An 18,926-nucleotide genomic window follows, 5' to 3' on the forward strand; every position below is an offset into this window, starting at 1 on the left:
CTGGCTTCCAGATAAAACGTACCCAACTTTTTTGGCAACTCATCCTAATGATTTTAAAATTTGAAAAGCCTTGGTTTCTTTTTTTTGCCTATCCTTAAAAGCAGTATCAAGTATTATCTCCTGAGGGGGATTTAAGAAGTAGGGGAAATTTATTGCTCCTCCTTGCCACAGTATATAGTCCACAACAGCTGGCCAGGCCACAGGCGGTTCAGCACCTACCTAGTCAAGATGTCCCACCTCTAGGAAAGCACCAGCACTGAGGGTCACCCAGTGTCATTATTTTTACGTAGTACACTTGGCCACCAAATAGTATTGTAAATACAGATCATTCAGCCATTACCACCATCACTACTCCTTTAAGGCACAAGAAAGCCATGTCCAATCTCTTTTATAAATGAACAGGCCCAATTTCTAGGCTCAGAGATGATAGATAAAACTTAGCTATTGCAATTATATAATTCCCTGACATGAAATTTTATTGGATTTAATATCTACACAATATAGCCATTTAAGAGTATAACTTGAGGAACAAGGAAAAATCTACCTTATCAAAAAACATGTTAGGGTGGCCTATCAGAATCTTAAACTTCCCCTTTAGCATTATAGTGAAGTTATAGATGAAGTACATTCATTCTGTAATTACTGAGCTCCTATTATATGCCAGGCAGTGAGCATCTGCTCATCAGCTTATTGACAACAGCCATGCTCAAGATCCACACTCCTCATGTAACTTTCTGATTATAATCTTCAGGTCAGATTCCCCAACAGGAGAGAGAATCCAGTTCACTTGGTGGCTGTAAGTATGAAAGAATGCACTGGCATTCTATTATGCACATTAAGTTCCTATGAATTTGATTTAATGTGACAAAACATGAACACCTTTGTGTGGACTGACAAAATCACACTTCTACAACTGCAAAGCCAAGGACAGTATTCATGACCTTCATACTACATCAACTTGGTACCATTGTCTTTGACTTCTCTCGTAACTTACTTCTATTCCAAGAACAAGTCTTCTTCCTTACATCCTAGGACATTTGCTTTGGTGTCCCAAAATAATGGATAGTTAGGGACCTTGGAGTTTGAATATGCCTATATTAAGAAGTCTTCCAAGATGGGTAAATGAAGATTTTCCAAGGGTATGTGAAGATTGCAAGGAATATCCAGGCAATATCCTCAAATCAATCAGAGGAGAATTTTAAAGGAATAAATTTCCAGATCTTCCACTTCTCTATGAAATATTTCCTTTCTGCTGTTTAAGGAAAAAAAGAAAAAGAAAAAAGAAATATCCCCTAAAACCAGGCCGGGTGCGATGGCTCATGCCCATAATCCCAGCACTTTGGGAGGCCGAGGTGGGAGGATCACCTGAGGTAAGAGTTAAGAGTTCAAGACCAGTCTGGCCAACACGGTGAAACCCCGTCTCTGCTAAAAATACAAAACCAGGTGTGGTGGTGCATACCTGTAACCACAGCTACTCAGGAGGCTGAGGCAGGAGAATCGCTTGAACCCTGTAGGGGGAAGATGCAGTGAGCCAAACTGGGCCACTGCACTCCAGCCCTGGTAACAGAGCAAGACTCCATCTCGGAAAAAAAAAAAAAATACAAAAAATTAGCCAGGAGTGGTGGCCGACACTTGTAATCCCAGCTACTTGGAAGGCTGAGGCATGAGAATTGCTTTAACCCAGGAGGGGCAGGTTGCAGTGAGCCCAGATAGCGCCACTACACTCCAGTGTGGGCAACAGAAGGAGTGAAACTTCATCTCAAAAAAAAAAAAAGGCTCACACCTGTAATCCCCAGCACTTTGGGAGGCCGAAGCAGGTGGATTGAGAGGTCAGGAATTCAAGACCAGCCTGACTAACATGGTGAAACCCAGTCTTTACTAAAAATACAAAAATTAGCCAGGCATGGTGGTGAGCACCTGTAATCACAGCTACTTGGGAGGCTGAGGCAGGAGAACTGCTTGAACCCAGAAGCGGGAGGTTGCAGTGAGCTGAGATTATGCCACTGCACTCCAGCCTGGGTGACAGAGAGAGACTCCATCTCATAAAAAAAAAAAAAAAAAAAAAAAAGAAAAGAAAACTTCTAAAACCAATGTGTTTGAGAGCCAGCTGACATATTCATGCGTACTCTCCATTCCACCATTATCCCCACTTTCACCATAGTCCTTGTCCTACTTTACAAAAGAAAGGACTATCCCTCCCCTACACTGAATCTTGATGCATGGTCCAGGGTGTAAAAACCTAGGGAGCTGGGAGGGAGCAATTATTTTCCACTTCATATCAAAATATTCCCATTGCAATCAGTCTTCCTATTTCATTCCACAAATGTTTATTATTTTCTATCTCCTAGTAAAAAGTGAAATTGCTAGCTGTTCAATTCATTATTTCTTGGCAAATAACAGCTTTCCTTTCTAAAAAATACAGAAGAAAAATTAGTGTAACAAGATTATTAGAGTTATTTCTGATTTTTAGACATGATTCTCATTTAATTGTTCCCAGAAGCTGAACAACAAGAGTTTGATGAAAGCAGGCACACACACATTTATCAAGGGAATATACGCCTTCTATATGACTTCTCAAAACTGATGAATTTAACTACACATTATACATTACATTATATGTATAATTAGGAATAATTATATAATGAGAAATAGTACTGTCTCTCTCTTTTTTTTTTTTTTTTTTGAGACGGAGTTTTGCTGTTGTTAACCAGACTGGAGTGCAATGGCACGATCTCCGCTCACCACAACCTCCGCCTCCTGGGTTCAAGCAATTCTCCTGCCTCAGCCTCCCGAGTAGCTGGCACTACAGGCGCACACCACCATGCCCAGCTAATTTTTGTATTTTTAGTACAGACAGGGTTTCATCTTGTTGACAGGGATGGTCCCGATCTCTTGACCTCGTGATGCACCCGCCTCAGCCTCCCAAAATGCTGGGATTATAGGTGTGACCAACCGTGCCCGGCTTATACTGTCTCATTTATTATGTTACTAGTAGGTCTACATAATTTTAATCTTAACTGGTTGCTTAGTGGTCTGTTTTACAAGCTACAGTTAATCACTTATTTCCTAACAATTTTTATAATATTCCTCAAAATGAATGTTAACATATTTATTTGAATGGAAGAATAAATCAAACATTTTTCTAACAGAAAGTAGGTCTGATTTGGCTGATTGTTTTGAAATGAAAACTGGCTTTGCCAATTCCACAAATGGCAGTTGTTTTCTATACAGTGAATGAGCTGAATCTGCATTACAGTTTAACAAAAAAATCCTGAAACATGTAATAATAAAAGAATTTTATAAAAAATATTGTTTTGGCAAAGAAGCATGGAAATCAATATCTGATTAACAAGGTGCCTCTGAGTATAAAGGTCACAGATAATTAATAATCGTGCTTAGTAAAACTGAAACTGAGACTAATAACTAGATAAATCCTTTTGGAAGTTCAGTGGTTTCTAATCCCTTGCTTTTAACAAAATTAAAAGAAGACTCTATTTGATAGTATTTGATAATATTAATAGATCACTCTGTGATTGTTGGCATATAATTTAGAAGTTCAGAGACTCAAAGAAATAATTGTAACAAATCTCTTCCTTTCCCAATGATGGAAACAAGGTTTCTCAGTGCTCATGTCTATAAAAATAAAAAACAGGTAAAGGATTGATATTGCACCTTATCTCCTTCCACCATTAGGTAATATTAATCCATGAATACCTAAACTAATTGGGGGAAAACACCATATTTCTCATTAAGAGATACATTTTTAATAAAAATTGTACTTTGTAGGTTTCACAAGTCATAAAAATGTTTAAAATATTTAATAAAATTTAGTAATATTTAGTAAAAAAAAAAGTTTAGTAAATTATATATTATTAATTACAGGAAGTGAATGGAATTAGAAGTTTAAGGAGAATGAGAACTATATAAAATTTGTTAAAGAAGAGCTTGTTCATATATTTTTAAGTGAATGATGGTAGGTATTAGATGTTTAGGGTACTTGGAATCTACCGGATACTTTTTTTTTTTTTTCTTTTTTTGAGACACAGTCTCACTCTATCGCCCAGGCTGGAGTGCAGTGGCATGATCCTGACTCACTGCAACCTCCGCCTCCCAGATTCAAGCAATCCTTCTGCCTCAGCCTCCCTAGTAGCTGGGACTACAAGCATGCACCACCACGCCTGGCTAATTTTTGTATTTTTAGTAGAAATGGGGTTTCACCCTATTGGCCAGGCTGCTCTGGAACTCCTAACCTCATGATCCGCCCACCTTGGTCCCCCAAAGTGTTGGGATTACAGGCGTGAGCCACCACAACAGGCCTTCTGGATACATTAAGAATGATGTAAGTCTTAGTTTAAGATGTCAAAATTTGAAATTGTATCCTTTATAAGTATTTAAATTAATGAAGGAAAATTTAGGAATCAACTTAAAAATGAACAAGCAGCACGCAGCTCTTCACAATTCTTTTATGGGTTCATTCTAAAAAATGTCTGAAGATCACTAGCCTATATGTTGAGGGGAAGGGATAGGACAGAAACTGCTAGCAATGGATCTTCAATATTGCCCTCCAAAATATCCTCACCATTTCTTCTGAGGACCTGAAATTACCTTCCTTTAGGATCATTACTTCAGATTCAGACAGTTCCCAGAGCTCTTGTTAAATGTATAATGGCAGAGGTGACTGGTCATCAGATTAGGATCCATAAGCAATGTGAGAAAGGACAGATATATACATATACATACATACATATATATTTTACTATGGAAAAAAAAAGGTGGTTGGAGAGGGACAAACTCAGGTAAAGCCTAAGTTCTATTCCCTGTTGTATTTCTAACCCTCAATTCGTATTATAAGAGGAGCTACTTGGCCTGGCGCAGTGGTTCACGCCTATAATCCCAGGTATGGGATTCCTATGGTTAATTCTAACCATCAGTTGTTACTCACTGCCTACCTGAGAACCTCATGAGAACTCTGGTCCCCACCAGAATAAGGTCTTCAGGCAAGAGAGGAAGAGGATGCCTGTCTCCCCAAGGATATCTTTAGCTACTACAAGCCCCAAACCCAGTACTTACATTCTGTGTCTAGTTTATGTCCTTTTAAAATTATTCTTAGTAGGCTACATTGTTTTTGGGGCAGGGAAGATGCAAAAGAAACCAGTTGAAGTCTGAAAGGATAGAGAGGGGAAAGTTTCTCACCTCATTCCTCCAGGCACCCAGTTCCTCTCCTAAGAGGCAATCTCTACCAGTTCCTTCTCTAATGCCCCTCCTTTTTAATTTGATTTTTTACCGAAAGCTCGCTCCCTTTTGATTTTCCCTCAGGTTTCTGAAAATTTCCCAAGGAGGGAAATAGTAAAAGGGCTTGGTTTTTATGTTCACCCCAAAGCAAGCCTAGCCTAAGGGTGGGGCTGACGGGGACTTGAGAGAGAACCTGAGAGGACCACCAGGGCGCTCTCCTGGAAGAGGCGAGTCCCTCACCACCCCCTACATTGTCCTTTTCAATAAGTAGCTCTTAATACCTGCAACTGCTTCCTTCAAGGGGTGGCTTGAAGATCAGTAGGCAAGGCCTGCGAACTGGGCACCTTAAAGCGCTTCGGGACAGCAAGACAGAGAGTGCTGACCGCGCAGCGGGGAGAAAGCCTGGGGGCTCTGAGCTTTGAGGAGAGAGAGGGCCGTCCCCGGGCCTGCGTCCCTCCACAACTTGCGCCTCCTGTCCTCCCGCGCTACTCCCAAAGCGCACCTTCTCGCCCGCAAGGCGCGGAAGTGACGGCGCAGAGCCCTCGGGGCCTCCATCACCTCCTCACGACTCAGGTGGACCGACTCCTTGGACGCGACAGGTAGCGGTTCCCGATTGCTATAGCGACAACCAGCTCGGAGCCGCGCCCAGGCCTTGACCCGGGCGTCGTGACGTCAGCACGCCCTCCCTGGGCGCTCGGCCTCGCGAGCCAGGCGTCACCCAGGCCTGCTGGGGCGGGGCTCCAAGGAGCTCGGTTCAGATCCCGGTGGCCGGGGCTTCAAGAGCCCCGGAACCGGGATAAGTAGGACGGCCGCCGCGTTGAAGCGGGGGGCGGGGTGGAGCGTGCCCGGTATTTTCTATACGGGTTCCCGGGCCCGGTAGAGGCGCGCCGAGAGGAGAGGAAAGTGCGGCGGCCCTGGAACCTGGATATCGCGGGAGGCAAGCTGCGCGCGGGCGGGCGGGCTATGGCGCAGGCGGGTTGCGGGGCAGGCGCTGGTGGCGGGGCCCGGTGCATGGCGGTCTGTCGGCGGAGTCGCCCTCGGGGGCTGTCAGGTTGGTGGCTGCGGGAAGAGTGGGTCCACCATGCCCAGGGCGGGAGGCCGGGCGGGCGCAGGGCCCCGGGAAGGTCCCGAGCCCGGCGTGCCCACCTCCTTCCGACCCTAGCCGGGCGGCCGGGCCGCTACAGCGCGGCCGGACCCCCTCCCCCACTCAGGGTGCCTGCCCCTCTTTTCCGCTCTGCGGCTCCTCCCCCGTGACTCCCAAACCCCACCCCATGACGACGCCCGCCTCCACCCCGGTGACCCCCACACCCCACCCACTGACCCCAAGACCTCACCAGGTAACCATTGATTATTATTCATTGGCTGCTAATCCAGGAATTCCCTAGCACTTCTCAGAAACCCACGAACCAATGACTCCCACAGTTTTAATCCAGTGACTCACAACACCCTAAATCCCCACACTCCTCCTTAGTGACCCCTAAACCTGGGTGACCCTCCTGTCCCGGTAACCCCTCCGACTCTACCCTGTGTTCCCCACAAACTCGGTGGTGACTCCCCTCAAAACTGCAGACAACTCTGAAGCCCTACTCCAATAGTTTTCCACCTACTCGTCTTCTACACAACCCTCAGTATCTTTGCCCTGTAGCCCTATGACCCTCATTCCATCTCTCCCTTTATCCTAAAATCACCCCACTGGTATCCCTCTCTGCGCTCCCAACTCTTCCGTGTGAATCAGCACATAACTTACAAGTGCCCGGCAACTTTTTGGTGCTAAGGAGGATATAGAGATTAATATGAAGTAGTAATAATTAGAAGCATCAGAGAATTCTGGATCAATCCAGAATTCTGGAAGAAGTCCCCTCCTCACTCTGGATCTCAGTTTCTCATCATGATTGTCATTCGGTTGGGTGAGATGATCTTGGAGTTTTCTTCCATCTGTGAAATTGTGAAATTCTGTAATTCTCGGTCAAGATAATTTTTTCCAATCATTTTTGTACCCCCACCTGGATCCTCTCTGTAACCTCACCCCAGGATCTGCTTTCATCATGAACCTTACTGCCTCATTCCCATCACCCACTTCACTCTTAATAGTGCATATCCATTTCCCTTGATCAGGCCCCATCAGTTAACATGTTTGCAAAGCAGTGTAGCAGAGTGCTTCATTTGAGGGCATTGAGGTCATAACAAACCTAGGTTCCAGTCTGGTTCTGGTCCTTCAGCTATGGGACTTTTGATATATTATTTAGCCTGTCTTCAGTCTCCACCTCTGCTAAGGGAGGAAAATAGTAGTTCCTGACATAACACATGTGAAGCACTGGGCACCATGCCTGGCACGTGAGAACCTTTAGCATAAGCTGTTTTTAGAAATGAGAAGCTCCTGTGGATCTTACTGTGTCCTGAGTGCTAGGGATTCAACAGACTGAACATGTGGCCCATGCCTTGCATTATATTGCTACTCCTGACATTTTGGAATCCCTATCTTCTCTATGCTGTGGCCTCATTCTTCTGGTTCTTTACCCTGATTTTGCCTCAATAATGATTGGCTTGCTGAATACCTTTTGTGTGCCAAGCTCTGTATATATAAGTTAAATTTACCACTCAACAACCCCAAGAGTTAATTATTATATCCACCATTTTCCCTTCCCATATTTTTGTTTGTTAGGTTGGTTGGCTGTGGAGTAATGAACCAGAAACTCACACAGCTAAGTAACAGATTTAAACCCACAGTTAAAAACAAAACAAAAACCCTATTCCATTGCCTGTCTTTCCCCCAAACTTACCTGGACCCAGCATCAGCTCATTCCTTGATCCCCAAGGTTCTGGTCTTGAACTGCTAGCCTCAAGGAATCCTCCCACCTTAGCCTCTCAAGTAGCTGAGACTAGGCATGAGCCACTGAGACTGGCCCTGACCCCCAAGGTTTCTGTTACCCTTTACCACATGACTTGATGACTTTCTCGTCTTACTATTTGTGACTTTTGATCTCATGTCCCCTGAAACCCCTGCACCTTGTAGGGGAGGGAGAATATATTTTTAGGTTCATGGTTTAGGCCCCTATAAGAAAAGACAGATTAAAAAGAGAAGATCTTACACGTTTATTTAATGTAAGTTTTATGTGACAGGAGCCTTCATAAGGAAATGAAGACCCAAAGAAATGATTAAACTTGTGTATTTTTATGCTAGGTTTGATGAAGAGTGGATAATTTTGGAAATAATACAAAAAGGGTACTATCAAATAGTAATAAGCTGGGAGAAACTTATCAAGGCCTTTTTGTTCAGACTCTTCTCTATGTTCCTGTGTCTTCACAGATAAGAGTGCTTCTTTCTTCTGAGTATAGGGAGGGCATCTATGAGGGTTTTATGACCTGCTTCAGGGGAAAGTCAGAAAAATGCTTTCTAGGTTTTATGATCTGCTTCAGGAGAGAAGAAACTTGGAGAAAGTGAGAGTGACCTTCCTACTGCCATTTTCTCAAGTTGCCATGTTTTGGAGTAGTGTCTTGAACCCTATCAATCTCTCTTTTCATCCTTTGCCCAAATATCTCTTGTGCTACGCTCCCAGACCTTGCCCTGTGAGCTCACTCACCTTACAGTGTCTCCCACCTCACTGGCACTTTACCCCAAATCCTCTCTTGTTAAGTCATTTAGCACCAGGAATCCACATGTCTGTATGCTCTAAAACCCTTTAGCCCGGTAGTTTTCATCCTGTTTTTAGTTTCAGTGTTCTGCTCCCACCACCCCACCTTCTACGATCCTCACCCACATTCTGTCATCTGAAACCTTCATCTAATTCACCCTTCATTTAGTGACCTCTTGATATGCCTAGCTCAATGGAATAAGCCCCTTCCATCCTAGCATGAACCCATCCTGTGTAACTTGCACACCCGCCCATTCTAAGGCCTCTCCTCTCATACCCCTGCCCAGTATCCTGGGAGATCCTGCCTCAGATTCCTCCCTCAGTGATTGCCTTTTCAACTGGATTGTCTTTCACTCTTCCACAGAGCCTTCTCCTTCCTGCCTTCCTCTTACTTGTCCCCTCAGCCATCCTCACCTCACCAATCTTGATAACTAATGTAAATATCCCTTCCATCTCAACTCTGCTCCTTTCTTCTTCCACTCTCTTGTGCATCTAACTCTAGGGCCATGTGTATGCCTCTGCTGCTTTCAGCTCTGCTTCCCTCCTTCATACACTGCACTGTCCCACCAAACTTCTTCAGTCTCTTCAGTTTATCCAGAGAACTACACTCTTCTCTGGGAACTTCTGATGGCTTCTGATAATAGATCACCAAAGGATCTTGGTCCTTTAGAGAGCAGGGAGAGAGCCCTTGGAAATCCTTCAGAATCAATCTAGCTATGCCTTCTGGACACACTCCGACTATCCTATCCTGTTATGGAGTGGCTTGCTGTATATGGCCTGAGGGTAGAATGCTTTGGGCGGCAGCCTCTGCAGGCACTGAATTAGCCCCATTGTTTTCCAAGGCCTGGGAAAACTTTATAATCCCCACCCATTGAAGTCTGGAGAGTCAATAGCAAAATGTGACATCAAACATCCACATCCAAAAGTCTATTCTGTGGGTCGTCAAATTCCCCAGTCTCATAGTGTACTTATTGGCTGTACAGCAGAAGGCCAAACTGGACTTGAGGAAACGGTATATCCTGGGTTCTACAACTGCTGTGGATGGATTTTTAAAAGGACCTCTTGCTTTAGATTTGTTTACTTAGGGCACAGAACATATTCTGCCTTGTATTTGGGTTATTTGTGTACTTTTCTCACCCCCACCCTGTGAGTTCCTTGAGGACAGAGACTAGGTTTTTCTTTTTTGTTTGAGATGGAGTCTCACTCTGTCACCCAGGCTGGAGTGCAGTGGTGTGATCTCGGCTTACTGCAACCTCCACCTCCCAAGTTCAAGTGATTCTCACACCTCAGCCTTCCGAGTAGCTGTAATACAGGCGCCTGCAACCACACCTAGCTAATTTTTGTATTTTTAGTAGAAATGGGGTTTCACCATGTTGGCCAGGCTGATCTCAAACTCCTGACCTCAGGTAATCTACCTACCCCCGCCTCCCAGAGTGTTGGGATTACAGACGTGAGCCACTGCACTTAGCTGGTTTTCTTTATCTTCTGTCTTAATCTCATCACTGGTATTTAGCAGGTAGTCAGTAAATACTTGTTAAATTAAGTTAACTCACTCAGAAATTCTACATCAGGTGTACACAAGTAAAAGCAGTTCATGTCTACATTCATTTCGCAGACACAGCAACACCCCTCTCCAAAGTTCTCCTGACTTGGTAATGGGCATGTCCCTTGATTTAAATAGTCTGGAATTTAGACACTCCTTTTTTTAGTAATTGCTCGGGTGGGGAAATGGGTATAAGTGTTTTCTGGATTTTTTTCCTACTGTATTTCTGGAAGGATAGATTGTTTGACGCAGTTGCTCAAATATAATGATAATAGCATCAGGGTCTATCTTATATAGATTTGTTCTCAAGAAAACAGCTAGTTGGAATATTTAGTAAGGGTTGCAGAGATGATTAGGGAACAGAGGAAACCAAGGAGGCAAAATGTTGATAATTTTTGAAGTTGAGTAATGGGTTCAAGACGTTTGTTATACTATTCTTTTATGTATGTTGGAAATCCATTATAAAAAGATTAAAGGAAGGGGCAGCTAGGTGAACAAGTGCAAATTTAGCACTGTTCTTGGAAAACACCTCAGAGCAAATGAGCTACTGTTTCTGAATCAGTACTGTTATCTAGGTTAAGTAGTATATTTAGTCCTAACCTTTCTCTGACCTCTTCTGTTTGTAAGATATCAGGATACTAAATTTAAAAATTAGCACCCTGCAGAATTTTGTACCTGGTGGCCTGGGAATTGTAACATCCTGGCAACAAGCACCTTTTGCCCTGCTTCTCAGCTTAGGTGTGGTTTCTGGTGGAATGGGACTAGACTGGACCTGTGGAGAAGATGAAGCAGTAAGGAGGAAAGAGGGACCCAGGGCTGGAGAGAGACCAGAGCACAACTAGGGTCTTCCCCTTTTTGCCTACAGCTTTCAGGTGACTGGGAGATCTTACAGGTATATATATTCATTCATTCACTGATTCATTCATCCCACAAATATTTGGTGAATGTCTGCTGTGTGTCAGGTACTTTTCTAGGTACTGGGGATAGAGCAGTGAGCTCTCCATTTGGGAAATGGACAGGGGAGAGACAGACAATAAACAAATAAGTAAAATATACAAGAGAAAATTAAGCAGAGAAGAGAGATAGAAAGTGCCAGGAGTAGGCTGGGTGTGGTATCTCACACCTGTAATCCCAGCACTTTGGGAGGCCGGGGTGGGTGGATCACAAGAGGCCAGGAGTTTGAGATCAGCTTGGCCAACATGGCGAAACCCCAGCTCTACTAAAAATACAAAAATTAGCCAGGCATGGTGGTGGGTACCTGTAATCCCAGCTACTCAGGAGGCTGAGGCACGAGAATCATTTCATCCCAGGAGGCAGAGGTCGCAGTGAGCCGAGATCGTGCCTCTGTATTCCATCCTGGATGACAGAGCAATACTCTGTCTCAAAAAAAAAAAAAAAAAGTGCCAGGAGTCTGGGTGTTAAAATTTTAAATAGGGTAGCTGAAGAAAGTCCCACTAAAAGGTAACATTTGAGCAAATACCTGAAGTAAGTTAGGGGTAAGGCAAGCATACATCTAGGGGAAGTTTATTCCGGTCAGGAAGAACAGTGAACACAGGCCCTGAGACAGGAGTGTGCTTTATGTATTCAAGAAACATGAGGAAGCCAGCCAGTGCAGTTGCAGTATATGAGTGAGAGAAGAAATGGCAGGTGTTGGGGTGGGGGTGAATTGGGGCCAAATCACAGGCCACTGGCTTTTACTGTGAGTTGTGATTGGGATGGTAGCCATTAGAGGATTCTAGACAGATAAGTAACATGGCCTGACATATTGAAAAGGTCATTTTGGCTGCTATGTTGAGAATAAGCTATAATGGGGCAAAAATGGAAGGAGGAAAACTGGTTAGGAGGCTACTACAGTAGAAGACAAGAGAAGTTGGAAGCTTGAACCAAAGATAAAGCAATGGAAGAGTGAGAAGTGGTTGGCTTCTGGATATATTTGGAAAAGAGCAAACAGGATTTGATGATGGACTGGCTGTGATATGGAAAAGGAATAGCAGTTGAGGATGGCTCCCACATTTTTGGCCTGAGCAACAAAAGGGTAGAATTTCCATCTACTGAAATTGGGGAGCCTGGAAGGAGGGTAGGTTGTTAGATGGGGGAGATAAGGAATTCACTCTGGAAGGTGTCAAGTTTGAAGTGTTTTTTGAATATCAAAGTAGAGATGTTGAGTAAGCAGTTGGATATTCAAGTCTGTTGGAGCCTAGGAAATGCCCACTCTCAGGAAATAAAAGAACACTATCACCTGGCAAGAGACAGAGGAGTATGGGAAGAACACTGGTGGTTAGGTGTTAGGCCCTGCTCTGCCACCAGGTAGCTATGTGATTCTTTGGGACTCCTTGGCAACGCAGTCCTCTGTTTCTTCATCTGCAAAATGGCTGCTTTATTTTATTTATTTTATTTGTCTACTTATTTGACAAGGTCTTGTTCTTTCGTTCAGGAGACAAAAAAATACAAAAATTAGCTGAGCGTGGTGGCGCCCATCTCTGTAGTCTTAGCTACTCAGCAGGCTGACATGGGAGGACTGATTGAGCTGAAGAGGTCGCTACTGCAGTGAGCCTCCATGAGTTTCAGATCTGGTCTCAGGGTTCGAGTTAGATAATTTACAATAAGCGGAACTGAATCGGGATTCAAATTTGAGCTAAAGAGCTCAGTTAGCTATGTAACCTAATAGTATTAATCATTTCGTATCTGTGGGCACATTCTTTGTTAGGTGCTAATTAAGCCGAAAGGCATGCTCTCCAGGAACTTAAATTATAATCACTATAACAGAAAGTAGGAATGTTATTTTCCCCTCAAAGAGTCAAGTGTTAAGGAAAACACACTCCGCAACAATGTAATCCTTTAACTGCATCTGGATACTGTCCCTGCAGCTGTGTTTATCCTTGTGTCATTTAGATGTCAACATTTATATCGTGAGGAGAGTCTCTTTGACCAGATAAACAAGAGTACAAGATACAGTTCATCCTAACTGACAAAATTAGTCACCCACAAAATTAGTTTAGAGGAGACATAGTCAACACCACTTAATGGAATGGGGAAATTTTGTCCTGGATAGTAAACAAACAAACAAACAAACCTGGCCGGGTGCAGTAGCTCATGCCTGAAATCCCAGCATTTTGGGAGGCTGAGGTGGGCAGATCATGAGATCAGGAGTTCAAGACCAGCCTGGCCAACACAATGAAACTCCGTCTCTACTAAAAATACAAAAATTAGCTGGGCATGGTGGCACGCACTGGTAATCCCAGCTACTCAGAAGGCTGAGGCAGGAGAATTGCTTGAACCGGAACCCAGGAGGCAGAGGTTGCAGTGAACTGAGATCCCACCACTGCACTCCAGCCTGGGCTATAGAGCAGGACTTTGTCTCAAAATAAAACAAACAAACCTGAGATGCAAATCAAGTGCAGCTGAAGCCATTGTCTTTAACAGATGGCCCTAACCTGTTTTGGGTGCTGTTTCCTAAAGCTGCCAACAAACCTCAAATGCTTCTTGCCCTGACAGCTAGGAGTCAAGGTATAGAAAGCGATGGTCTCGTAAATCTTATGCAATTGTCTCTTTTGCTGGTAAAAGTATGAGGCCTACTCAGACTCCTCACTTACAGTTCAGAATCAGAAGGATCTGTGATGTTGGACAGTTCATTCAGGGCCTCAGGCTCATTATACTGTTATCACCTGGAAGCCAGAGCACATCTTCTCTAGTGCCTCTGCTTTGAACCTCCCCCAGAGCTGGCCCTCCAGTGAATAGTTCATTCCTGAGAAGTCTGGATATAACTTGTTAGCCTGGTACCATCTCACTTCATCACTTCATTTGTTGGAAGTTCCTGCTCCTTTCAGATGGTTGATACAGTATGAGACCCATACAGTTAAGATAAGAACCAAGGAACTGGGAGCTCTTTGAGATTGTAGAGCTGACCTGAGGCTTTGATGTGGGGGATGTTACAGGGGTACCTAAGACCAGAATTCTTTCTCTGAGATCATCTTTTTATCCTAGGGAGTACTGTCCTGTGGCCACGTGGAGCAATGAGGGAGAGAGGTAGTCCCTGCTTAGGCCACCACTTCAGCCAGACCCACCCTTGTGACCAGGCTGGTGACACATGTTGAAGCCACCATGTGTCCCAGGTCCTGTATAGACTTACTGTTGCCTAAGGCTCAGCTGATCAGCTTTTCATATGATATTTTAGAATGGTCTTCATGAATTATGAAGCTGAGTTTTCACATGTGCTTTTGCTATAGACTAGTAACATGGAATCCATCATATCAGCACTGGACTCTTCACTCCTCATGTGTGGAGAATCATAAATATTCCTGTAGCCAACAAAGGGAGTACAAAGCATGCTTTTAGACTTTCTATTTTTAATTATTTTATTTATGTTGCATAGGCAGCACATTCTTAAGGCTTTATTTATTTATTTGTGAGACCAAATCTTGCTCTGTCACCCAAGCTGGAATGCAGTGGTGCAGTCTCAGCTCACTGCAACCTCTGCCTCCCAGATTCAAGTGATTCTCCTGCTTCAGCCTCCAAAGTAGCTGGGACTACAGGCATCCACTACTATGCCTGTCTAATTTTTGTATTTTTAGTAGAGATGGGGGTTTCACTGTGTTGGCCAGGCTGATCTCAAACTCCTGACCTAGTGATCTGCCTGCCTTGGCTTCCCAAAGTACTGGGATTACAGACATGAGCCACCACGCCGGGCCATTTTTTTTTTTTGGTTGAATATAAAAGATACTCCATGAGAAGTTACCCTTCCATTATCATCCCAACTCAGTCATCCTTCTATAGGTAACCCTGGTTAGTAATTTCTTTACTGTCCTTCCACAGATTTTTGTAATGCCAATGACAGTACCTAAAAGGCACTGTTGGGCAGGCACAGTGGCTCACGCCTGTAATCCCAGCACTTTGGGAGGCCAACATGGGAGGATTACCTGAGGTCAGGAGTTCGAGGCCAGTCTGATCAACATGGTGAAACCCCCTCTCTACTAAAAAATACAAAAATTAACTGGGCATGGTGGCGGGCACCTGTAATCCCAGGTACTCAGGAGACTAAGGCAGGAGAATCACTTGAATCCAGGAGGCAGAGGTTGCAGTGAGCCAAGATCACGCCATTGCACTCCAGCCTGGACGACAGAGCGAGACTCCGTCTCATAAATAAATAAGTAAATGGTACTGTTTTATACCTTGCCATTTTTATTTTATAAATTTTGAAGATCTTGCTGTGTCAGTATGTAAGGAGCTTCCTCATTTATATCTACATAGTATGGAAGTTTGATATTGATAGACATTTATGCTGTTTCTAGATCTTTGCTTTTATTATATGCAGGATGCCATAGATAACCTTGGAAATGTTCCATTTTTCACACATGTCCATCCACCTGTAGGCTAGATGTGAAATTGCTGGGTTAGACAATATGAACATTTGTAATTTTGGTTGATATTGTCAAACTGTCTTACATAGAGATTGTGCCAATATGTACTCCCACCACCAACAATGTATGACTGTACCTGTTTCTTCACAGCCTCATGGACTTTGCTTCAAGTTAAGAATGTAGCAGATTCTGCCATGCGGTGGCTTATACTTGTAATCCCAACACTTTGAGGCCAAGGTGGGCGGATCACTTGATCCTGGGAGATCAAGACCAGCCTGGGCAACATAATAAGACCTCATCTCTATAAAAAGTTTAAAAATTAAAAAAAAAAAAAAATTAACCTGGCATGGTGGCACACACCTGTAGTTCCAGCTACTCGGGAGGCTGAGGTAGGAGGATCATTTGAGCCCAGGAGATCAAGGTTGCAGTGGGCTGTGATCATGCTGCTGCACTCCAGCCTGGACAACAGAGCGAAACCCTGTCTCAAAGCAACAACAACAAAAACAGTTTGAAGAATATCACATTAAAAATATACCCACCAGGCAAGGTGGTTCATGCCTGTTCATCTCAGCCCTTTGGGAGGCTGAAGTGGGAGGATCACTTGAAGCCAGGAGTTCAAGACCAGCCTGGGCAACATAGCAAGACTCCATCTCTACAAAAATAAACAAATATATAAAGAGAGATAGATGTAAATAAATAAATAAATAAATTAGCCGGGCTTGGTGGCACACACCTGTAGTCCCAGCTACTTGAGAGGCTGAGTTAAGAGGATCACTTCAGTTTAGAAGTTCAAGACTGCAGTGAGCCATGATCATGCCACTGGATTTGTAACCTGCATGACAGAGTAAGACCTTGTTTTTATATATATATATATAATTTATTTTTGTATCTTCAAGGGGTAGTTGGATTTCTGGTAGTTAAAGGAAGAAGACTTCTTGAGACAGTTCTCAACCCTGGTATTTATGCCAGCATGAATTAGAAGAGAAGTAGATCAACGTTTTTTGTTTTCTTTTGAGACAGGGTCTTGCTTTGTCACACAGGTTGAAGTGCAGTGGCACAATCATGGCTCTCCACAGCCTCAACTTACTGGGCTCGAAGGATCCTCCCACCTCAGCCCCCCGAGTAGCTGGGACTACAGATGTGTGCCACCATGCCTGACTAGTTTTTTTGTAGAGACAATGTCTGCACCTGACCTTGGCCTCACATTGATTTTTTTTTTTTTTAAGACGAAGTATCAGTTGGGCATGGTTGCTCATGCCTGTAATATATGGGAGGCTGAGGCAGGTGGATCACCTGAGATCAGGAGTTCGAGACTAGCCTGGCCAACATGGCAAAACCCCATCTCTGCTAAAAAATACAAAAAAATTAGCCAGGCCTGGTGATGCGCACCTTTAATTCTAGCTACTCTAGAGGCTGAAGCAGGAGAATCACTTGAACCCAGGAAGTGGAGATTGCAATGAGCCGAGCTCACACCACTACACTCCAGCCTGGGAAACATAGAGTGATACTCCATCTCAAAAAAAAAAAAAGATGGAATCTCAGTCTGTTGCCCAGTGCCCTCTGAAGTACAGTGGTGCAATCTTGGCTCACTGCAACCTTTGCCTCCCAGGTTCAAGTGATTCTCTTGCCTCAGCCTCCTGAGTAGCTGGGATTACAGGTGTGTGCCACCACACCTGGCTAATTTTTGTATTTTTAGTAGAGATAGGGTTTTACCATGTTGGCCAGGCTGGTCTCGAACTCCTGACCTTAAATGATCTTCCCACCTTGGCCTCCCAAAGTGCTGGGATTACAGGCATGAGTGAGCCACCATACCTGGCCAGACATTGATTTTTAAAGCCCAAATCAGGGCCAGGCACAATGGGTCACATCTATATTCCCAGCACTTTGGGAGATTGAGGTTGGGAGGATCCCTTGAGCCCAGGAGTTTGAGACCAGCCTGGTCAACATAGTGAAACCCACATTTCTTTTAAAAACAAACAAAACATTTATGAAAAGAAAACAATCAGTGTGCCTTATGCGAAGATATGTTTAGCTATTTTATTTTATTTTTTATTTATTTTTATTTTTTTGAGGTGGAATTTTGCTCTTATTACCCAGGCTGGAGTGCAATGGCACGATCTCGGCTCACCGCAACCTCCACCTCCTGGGTTCAGGCAATTCTCCTGCCTCAGCCTCCTGAGTAGCTGGGATTACAGGCTCGCGCCACCATGCCCAGCTAATTTTTTGTATTTTTTAGTAGAGACGGGGTTTCACCATGTTGACCAGGATGGTCTCGATCTGTTGACCTCGTGATCCACCCGCCTCGGCCTCCCAAAGTACTGGGATTACAGGCTTGAGCCACCGCGCCCGGCCTGTTTAGCTATTTTAAACTTGTATTATGTTAACTCAGGTTTCTGTTACTAATTTCCTTTTGTCTTGTCAGTGTTTGGAAACCCATAGAACTAGGTTTTTCTGCGTGTAGTGTTTTTCTATAATAACAAATATTGAATCATTTTACTGCAACTTTTCCAGATCTGGTTCTAATTTGTTTACCATTCATCTCCATCAGCCTTCATCCCTCCCAAACTAATGTGCCTTTGTTCTCATGAGAAGTTTTCTGTGTTTACAAATGAAGAAGTTTCTGAGTGAAAATTAAGCGATAATTATTTTTCTAATCAAAATTGAACATTCTTCCCTTTTTAGGCAAATGTTTTTGTTGTTGTTGTATTTTTTTGGCTTCTAAATAATGGTTGCCCTCTGGGCTGGCTGAGGCAGAGTACAAAAGCCTTGTTCCAACTGTCCAGAGAGTTCTGGTTGGCAGAAGATGATAGAATAATGAACAGGTGCCTGTGGTCAGCACAGCCCAGCTCGCACATTATCTCAAACATGATAAAGTGAAGAAACACAAAAACCATGGCTACTCTTTATTTTCCTGTCGTTCACATGCCTTAGTTTTCTCCTTTGAGGAGGCAGTTTAAGCACGTCTTGATTCATGGAGAGGCCTAAAGATCCAAAGTATCTAAAAAGTTGGGAGTAGTGGTATACGCCTATAGTCCCAGCCACTCAGGAGGCTAAGGCAGGAGGATTGCTTCAGTCCAGGAGTTTGAGGATACAGGAGCTACAGTCATGCCACTGTATGCCAACCTGGACAACAGAATGAGACCCTGTCTCTAAATAAATAAA

General features: G+C 43.8%; 1 protein-coding gene and 1 long non-coding RNA gene across 19 annotated transcripts in view; one reads left to right on the plus strand and one right to left on the minus strand.

Moving 5' to 3' along the window:
* Nucleotides 1–5,906, minus strand: part of LOC144582125 (uncharacterized) — a 36,453-nt gene extending 30,547 nt beyond the window's left edge. Inside the window, exon 1 of the long non-coding RNA XR_013534181.1 lies at nt 5,514–5,906. This is a non-coding gene — a long non-coding RNA (uncharacterized LOC144582125). The remainder of the gene's footprint in view (nt 1–5,513) is intronic.
* A 46-nt stretch (nt 5,907–5,952) lies between these two features.
* The window catches only part of ZNF76 (zinc finger protein 76), a 33,915-nt gene continuing 20,941 nt past the window's right edge, over nt 5,953–18,926 (plus strand). For 8 of the 18 annotated variants that reach the window (XM_078369017.1, XM_035295383.3, XM_078369020.1 and 5 more), the window contains exon 1: nt 5,953–6,169. The gene's annotated coding sequence lies outside the window, so the exon portion shown is untranslated. Of the gene's footprint in view, nt 6,284–11,140; nt 11,300–18,926 lie in introns of all 18 variants that reach the window. The other 10 variants (XR_013534178.1, XM_035295389.3, XM_035295390.3 and 7 more) reach the window with 4 other exon arrangements.

This window comes from Callithrix jacchus, chromosome 4 (assembly GCF_049354715.1).
Source record: "Callithrix jacchus isolate 240 chromosome 4, calJac240_pri, whole genome shotgun sequence".
NCBI lineage: Eukaryota > Metazoa > Chordata > Mammalia > Primates > Cebidae > Callithrix > Callithrix jacchus.